Source organism: Theobroma cacao, chromosome 8 (assembly GCF_053813885.1).
Source record: "Theobroma cacao isolate CCN51 chromosome 8, ASM5381388v1, whole genome shotgun sequence".
In the NCBI taxonomy this organism is placed as follows: Eukaryota; Viridiplantae; Streptophyta; class Magnoliopsida; order Malvales; family Malvaceae; genus Theobroma; species Theobroma cacao.
In genome coordinates, this window is record NC_142646.1 from 23,735,618 (window position 1) to 23,744,259 (window position 8,642).

The 8,642-nt window shown below is 35.0% G+C and overlaps 1 pseudogene; it reads left to right on the forward strand.

Annotated features, from left to right (window-relative positions):
- Positions 1–218: 218 nt before the first annotated feature.
- On the forward strand, positions 219–818 carry LOC148761236 (uncharacterized; annotated as a pseudogene).
- Positions 819–8,642: the final 7,824 nt, after the last annotated feature.

The window sequence follows — 8,642 nt, forward strand, 5'->3', positions numbered from 1 at the left end:
GACTTCAGCATAACTTTTCACTCTCAGACTGATGGACAATCTGAACGGACAATATAGATATTGAAAGATATGTTGAGGGCCTGTGTAATAGACCTTGGGGTCAGGTGGGATCGATATCTGCCCTTAGTGAAGTTTGCCTACAACAACAGTTTCCAAGCTAGCATCCAAATGGCACCATTTGAAGCATTATATGGACAGAGGTGCAGGTCACCCATTGGATGGCTAGAGGTGGGAGAAAAGAAATTCTTGGGCCTGAGTTGGTACAGGACGCCACCGAGAAAATACGTATGATTCATCAAAGGATGTTCTTAGCACAAAGTAGGCAAAAGTCATATGCTGATGACAGACTGAGGAACTTGGAGTTTCAAGTGGGGGATCATGAATTTTTGAAGGTCTCACCAACAAAAAGGGTAATGAGGTTTGGCAAGAAGGGAAAATTGAGCCCTCAGTATATAGGACCCTTCAAGATTTTGGAAAGGTTTGGAGCAGTGGCATATCGCTTGGCATTACCGCCAGACCTTTCAAATAATCACCCCGTGTTTCATATGTCAATGCTTAGAAAGTATAACCCATATCCATCTTATGTAATACAGTATGAAACCATCCAGTTAAGAGATGATTTAACATATGAAGAGCAATCGGTAACTATCCTTGATAGACAAGTCAAAAAGCTTCGTTCAAAGGAGATACCCTTAGTGAAGGTGTTATGGCAAAACCACACCAGCGAAGAGGTAACATGAAAAACCGAGGAGGAGATGCGGACAAAGTATCCACACCTCTTTATATGTAGAGGTATGCTACCTTATAGTTCGATTTAAATTCGGGGATCGAATTTCTTTCAGTGAGGGAGAATGTGAAACTTCGACCTTCATAGACACGTAACTCGAGGTGAAACTTATGTTTAAAGGTTTAATTTGAGCTAATGATGCTAGTTTTATGTTACTTATAATTATTTTATGTCGTTATAGGAGTAAGATCAAAAATAATTTTAATTGGTGAAGAAATGAGCATAATGAACAGTAGCCCTATTTGCATATGTTTTGGTTTTTCAAGTATTCTCCCACTATAGAATTTCAAATAACATGATTTTTTAACCATTAGAAAGCTAAGAGGTAGGGCTACAACTTTTATGTTTTCCACTTTGCTCAGTTTTGACGAGAAGGTGGTCAAAATCTTTGTTGAAGTGAAAGGATTGAGCTAGAAGAACCGAAATTGGTAGAATGTTTGAGCGCCACGACACTGGGAATTGAGAGCTGCGACCCTCATCATAAATTCTACAAATAACAAGATTTTGGGGTTTTTGAAGCTAAGACTTTTGGAGGCTACTTAAAGGACCTCTTTCAGAGGATTTTGTACTTTTCCCTAGTGTCAAAAGGGTAAAAGATTTCACAAGAACAAGAGGAAGACAAGTGGCATTGCTAAGGGCATTATTGTAATTTTATGAACAATTGGATAAGTTTTAATTGTAAATATCCTCATTCTCTGGCACATTCCTTAGAATTCCAGCACTTCATCTTCTTCTTCTTCCTCCCATCCCACATTTCTTCACCTTCCATGGGAGTACTCTTCAAGCTTCCATAACTCTGTCAAGATAGCCTTCACCTTCTTCTTATGCTCTTTGACTCTTTCACCTTAAGACCCTTGAAATGTCTTAGATCAATACTTTCTCTCACTAACTAGGGTTTTAGAAAGAGAAAGAAAGACCTTCTATAATAGTTGGGAATTCTTGAGGAGATATTCAATTACAAATCTAGCAAGGTGAACATTGAAATTGAGTTGATATTTTAGTTGTTGAGAATGATTAATAGTTAGATTTATGAGTGTTTTGTAGTTGAGGTAGTTTATTCATTTTAGTGTGATTATAATAGTGCAAATAAATAGCCACTTGATGGTAGTTGGAAGCTAGTTAGGAATAACTAGTGGAACATGATTTAGGAGATAGCTTTTAGAATTATGGTTATGTGATTGAGTTGATTGTGATGCTAATATGTGATAGGCTCCATCGAAACCGCACATCACCATTCGAGGCATTAGTGGAAGTTGGAGCTGCTTTAAGAATCAACAAAGATAGGTGAGTGAACTTGCATTTCAAACTGTTTTGGGATATGTGAATGTATTGGGAGAAATATTTTGAATGATTTATCCAATTCTCTTTAAAAAAAATAAATATAAAAAAGTGCCTGGGAACAAGCCCTTATGAAATGTCTTTATGTTGTGAAATGGAAAGCGTGATGAATCCATGTGTTTCGATATAATGTTGATATATATATATGTATAGTACATTGGTAATGGATATAATCGTGTGTGTGCACAATGTGGGGGGATGCACATACCGGTAATGACGGTGGTGAGGTAGGTGAATGATGATATTGCTCGTGTGCACGATGTGGGGGGATGTACACGACGGCATTAGATGTGCACGATGTGAAGGGATGCACACGATGACTCCAGCTATGTGCACGATGTGGGGGGATGCACATGAGCTGTGGAGGCGGTGGATGTATATATATACATATATGTTTGCATATGTTCACATGTATTAATGCAATAAAGATTTTATGAATAACATGTGTGACTATAATGTATGTGGAATCCTGCTTGCTGAACGTTGAGCATTTTTTTTGTCATGACCCAAATTCCGGGCCATGACCGGCGAAAGGGTCCAATGGACGTAATCCACTAAACCCAAGCAAGCCTATTATTTATCTTACTTATAATTCCATCTAATATCACTAAGTCATATTTCATAATTTTGAATCAAAATAGTGATATACATTGCCAACTCGTACTGGCATTACTCCTTAAAAATTTGCATACAATGTCTACAACATGTATTCTAATAATTTACATTAAGTTCGTCTATACAAAACAAAATAACACTCGACTTCCAGCGGAGTGACTCGGATGAATATTCAGTTACCGAATGTCGAGACACCTACCAAAAGATGGACACAGGTCTACAAGGACACCTCGTCCTAGTAATTGGCTGCCTCGTGATCTGAAAACATGAATTTGAAAATGGTGAGTATAAACCCAGTGAGTGAACAAGGAAGGGAACAAGCAACAATAACAAGGGAGAATTTAAAATCATGATGCACTTATTTCAAAACAATGCAATTTAGTTCCATTCATTTTAAAAACCCCTCATTTTAAACTTAACTCATTTAGTCCTAAATGTTGGAAGTCCATGCTCAGATATGGTAGCAAGAAGTGAAAAATAGGGCAGCAATTGGAAAAGATAGGAGACAAAACAGAAAGTTTTTTCGTTGCAGCGAGCATAAATTTCGCTGCAATGAAATTATTGCCCAGACACAGAAAGTTTTTCGTTGCAGCGAGAATGAATTTCGTTGCAGGGAGTTTCCGACCAGTCTACCCCTCCAAACCCGAGAGTTTCTCACTGCAGCGAGATTCGTTTTCGTTGCAGCGAGATGCTACAGTGACTATCTCGCTGCAGCAAGATTCATTTTCGCTACAGCGAGAACTAGTTCTGGTGAAAGGTCCTCAAACCCGAGAGTTTCTCGTTGCAGCGAAAATAAAGCAACAAGAGAAACATTTTCCCTCACTCAACAAAAAGCCATCCTGCTAAACTAACAAAATCAACATAAAACTCATGAAAATTCTCAAAGTACAATGTGTCAAATTTCACATATATGTCAACCATATATCACATTCATGAGCTTTCATTTCATAAATCTAAATATGCATAATTACATAGACAAACATCAATATCATCATAATCACTCCTGGCTCATGTACATCCCCCCACATCGTGCACATGGCCGGCACCATCACGTGCTTCCCCCCACATCGTGCATAATCAGTGCTATCGTGTAAATCCCCCCACATCGTGCACACGGGCACTATCATCATCTATCTCTCACGCCACCATCATCACCGACAAGTGCATTCTCCACATCGTGCACACACACGGTTACAGTCATTATATACAATATCATTCATCATGCACAACACACACACACACACACACACACACACACATATATATATATATATATATCATCATAATACAATAGTGCATGAATGCATAGCAATCACATATTACAACATAAAACCATTTTTCAAAAGCTTGTTCCCAAGGAACTTGTTTTCATGAAAAACTTGATAATTCATTCAAATGAGTGGCAATTACATTATATTTCCCAAAACAAGTTTTGAAGGTAGTCCACTCACAGGTATCGAAAATCCGAATTTCGGGTGCACTTGGACTATAGTCCTCAAGCGTAATTCCTTTGCCTTTTTCGGACGTCTCACTACCTTGACAAATAACAAAGTCGAGGAATTTACTATATTGTCCCTAAATTGATATAAACTAATTTAAATTACTAATGCTTGATATGTAAATGCAAAAATACGTCCGATTATCGCTTAATCGCGGTATCGATTAAACTCGACCGATCACTCGATTAATTGGTGATTGTGTCCAAATCACCTCCAAATTAATCCATTTCTCCTCTAATACCTTAATTTACCACATACCATTTAAATAAAGCCAAATTCAGCATTAGAACACTCACAGTTCCTTATAGAAAAATTTGGTCATTTGGTGCACTAGCATCGAAATTTTTTTCCACATAACCGTTTCACCTTAATTCATCATTTTCCAAGCCATTTCCTTGAAATAAAAACAATCCTCCATTGATATTCAGCCCTCACGATTCGACCAATAAGGAACCCTAGAGAAATTGAATATTTCTTTTGTGTTTTTGTTCATAACCATGCTTAACTATCCCTAAACACTAACATAGTCTAATATCAAATTATTCCAACAACTATTCCTCTTCCATATCCATTTTTCAGAATTGAATTCATCATGATAACTCAATACTCAACCATGGAAATCAAGAACAAAAGCATGGGTAAGCTAGGTATCAAGGAGAATTAAAGAAATTCTAACTTACCTAGCTTGTTTCCTTGATTTCTTCACTTTTTCTTTGAATTTCCACCTAAGTTTTCTTGTTTTTCCCTTTGTTCTTCCTTTGTTCTTGTTGCTGGTTGCCTAGGCCGAATATGGTGAGAGAATTGGGGATTTAATGGGCTGATTTCTATAAAAAATAATAAAATAATCAAGCATGCCACGTGTCACATGCTTATTGGCACAATTTTTTTAACTTTTTGAATTTTTCTTCTTAATTTTTCACCACAAATATTCTGGTATTTATCCAATCCTACCACAATTAAAATCCCTTGGTCTTGACAAGTGCTAGGGTGAAAAATGTACCGATTTGCTCTCGGGATTAAAAAATTACGATTTTGCCCCTATACTCCGAAATGTACCGGAATCACATTATTTCTACTTTTCAACCTCAAATAACACTAATATTGATCAATATTAACCAAATGGGGCAAAAATTGTTTTATAAAAATTTCCGTTTAGTCCTCTAGTGGTAAAATTACCATTTTACCCTTGTGCTCTAAAAATATCGAGAATCACAATTTTTCACTGCTAAACATCATTTTATACTCCAATAATCATAATTATATTTCATATAATTATTCTTGGTCAAATGTGATCAAATCTTGGCTAAAAATCTCCATTTTATCATCAAATGGTAAAATGACGGTTTTGTCCCTAATCGGTCAATTTTCCTGATGGACTCCAAACTGGACCTTGATCTCCAAATCACTACTCTAAGCCATTTTGTGGGTTTTAGAATTTTCAAATTCCTCTTAGAATTTCTATTTGAACTAGTTCAAGGCTCGATTTAACTTAGTTGTACCACTCGGTACAATACTGTCTTTTAATCGAGCTTGACAAGGTCTCACATTTTTTCTGTGATCCAAATTGATTTGCATTACAGTGAAATGGTTTATTTGGGATGAAAGGAAGTCTTTCTTGTTGCTCTATTTCTCGCTGCAGCAAGAATGAAACTTTCTGTTCTGCTTATCATTTGGCTTGTTTTTGCTATATTTTCCATTTCTCTAATTTCATGTTGGATATGAATTCTCTATCGTCACATGATTTATCAACCAAGGGTTCAATTGAGGGTTTTAATAAGGACTTAAGCTAAAGTGCATCGTTTTCAAATAAGTGCATTATGATTTCAAACTTTTCCTTATTATATTGGTTGTTCCCTTCATATGTTCACTTACTAGGTTTATACTCATCGTTTTCAACTTCATGTTTTCAGATCAAGAGGCAGCTGGCAACTAGGTCAAGGTGTCTTCGTATATTCGACCCTGGGTAGGTGTCTCGGCATTCAGTAGCTATACATTCGTCTGAGTCTCTCCGCTAGAAATCGAGTCTTCTTTTTGATATGTATAGACAAACCTGATGTAAATTGTTAAGACATATTTTAGACAATGTATGTATATTTGGATTGGTATGCCACTAAGAGTCGGAAATGGTTAGCATTATTTTGGTTCGAAATTATGAAATGTTACTTTAGTAACTTTGATGGAATAATGAGCAGGATAATATAAATAGGCTTGCTTGGGCTTAATGGACTATGTCCATTGAGTCCATGTGCCAATCACGGCTTGGAAATCGGGTCATGACATTTTTCTTTTCAATGATAGCTTTCGCTTCATGTTTCCCGATGCAAAAATCAAATTATGATATATTTTAACCTAAAATGAAAAAAAATCAATTTAAAACCATTTCTAAATTTATAAAACCTCTTAAAGCGAGTAACAAGGCTTTCGAAGGTATAAGTGACTATAAATAGACTTTTCTTATGAATGGATGGCTTTCGCTTAATGTTTCTATATGCAAACATCAAATTATGATCTGTTTTAACCTAAAATGAAAAACACTTCAATTCAAAATCATTTCTAAATTTATAAAATCACTTAAAGCGAGTAATAAGGCTTTCAAAGGTATCAATGACTATAAATAGACTTTTCTTATCAATGGATGGGTTTCGCTTCATGTTTCTTGATACAAACATCCAATTATGATTTGTTTTATGCAAAAATGAGAAAAAATTCAACTTAAAATCCTTTATAAGATTATAAAACTATTTCAAGCGAGTAACTATGCTATCTAAGGCATGATTGACTATAAATGGACTTTTCTTGTCAACAGATAGCTTTCGCTTCATGATTTGAAATGGAAACATCAAATTATGATCAATTTTGATGTAAAATGAAAAAAAATTTAATTTGAAATCATTTATAAAGTTATAAAACTACTTAAATCAAGTAACAAGCCTTTCGAAGGCTTGAGTGACTATAAATTGACTTTTCTTTTCAATGGATGGGTTTTGGTTCATGTTTTCCAAGGCAAACATTCAATTATGATATGTTTTAATGAAAAATGAAAAACAAACCCAACTTAAAATCATTTATGAGATTATACTATCATTTAAAGTAAGTACTTAGGCTTTAAAAGGCATGAGTGACTATAAGTGGACTTTTCTTTTCAATGGACGTCTTTCGTGTCATGTTTCCCAATACAAACATCAAATTATGAGTTGTTTTAACCAAAAATTAAAAAAAAAACTTAAAATCAATTATGGGATTATAAAACCATCTAAAGCGAGTAACTAGATGTAATACCCTGTACTTGATGTGGTGACTAATAAAGCTTATTGATGTCAATTGAGGTTAATTATAATGTTTAAAAGTGATGAAAGATGAAAGGAACAGTAGGGATAAAATATTTCGCAAGCGAAGAAATAATAATATTTTATCAAGAAAAAATTTACGAGATAAAAAGTGATTCAGAAGTAAATTGAGGCATAATAAAGTATTTTGGGTACCAAGGAGACAAAAGGAGACGAGAGGAAATTTTTGAAATAAAATAATATTTTATTAATAAAATAATATTAAAATATTAATATTTTATTCAATGTCAAAAATTTTTCATGAAGAAGGAGTATATGGTCAATCTAGGTGGGGGAGAAGAAGAATGAGAGAATTTTGGAGAAAAATGACGTTAATGGGGCCGCGTGTCTTTATTAAGTAAAGATAACGTGGGCAAATAAATATTTTAAATATTATGGGGACACCGCGTTGGAGTACAAACTTCATACTTTGTTTGTACATGTGTAGAAAAAGGTAATAGAAGAAAATTTGAGTTAAATGAGTGTTGGGATGACTAAATTAAAATGGAAGCTTTGACTCTAATTTTTTTAGGCCAAAACCGATCTTATCTTTTCCCCCACCTGATTTTTCTTCTTCTTCATCCATGCTCCACGCCATTCTTGAAGCTTCCATGCCATTTTCTCTTTATCCACCATGAAATCAAGTTTTCTTCACTTTCCTTTCCATTTTTTCTTTTCCTTTCTTCTCCAAACTTCTTGAGCATTAAATTTACAGGCTTTAACTCCAATTTTCAGCACATCTAAACCCTAGGAGGAGAAGAAAGAAAAAGAGAGAAAGGAAGAAAAAGCTTGGTTTTGGTGATTCAAGCAAGGAACGGTAAGAATTCTTGTTTTTGGCTTGAGTAGTCTTTGAAAATGAGTTAATGACTTAGAGAAATGTCTTGTGGCAGCAAAGATTGGCTTGATTGGAGAAAAATTGATAACATGTAAGCCAATAAACACATGGGTACATGAAGGACTCAAAGTGGAAAAGGAAAACGGTAAGCTTAACACTATGTTTTAAAGCCTACGATTAGTTGAATATTGTGAGAAATTATGGTTGTTGAAAGGATCTATTTGCCTAAGCTAGTTGAAAAT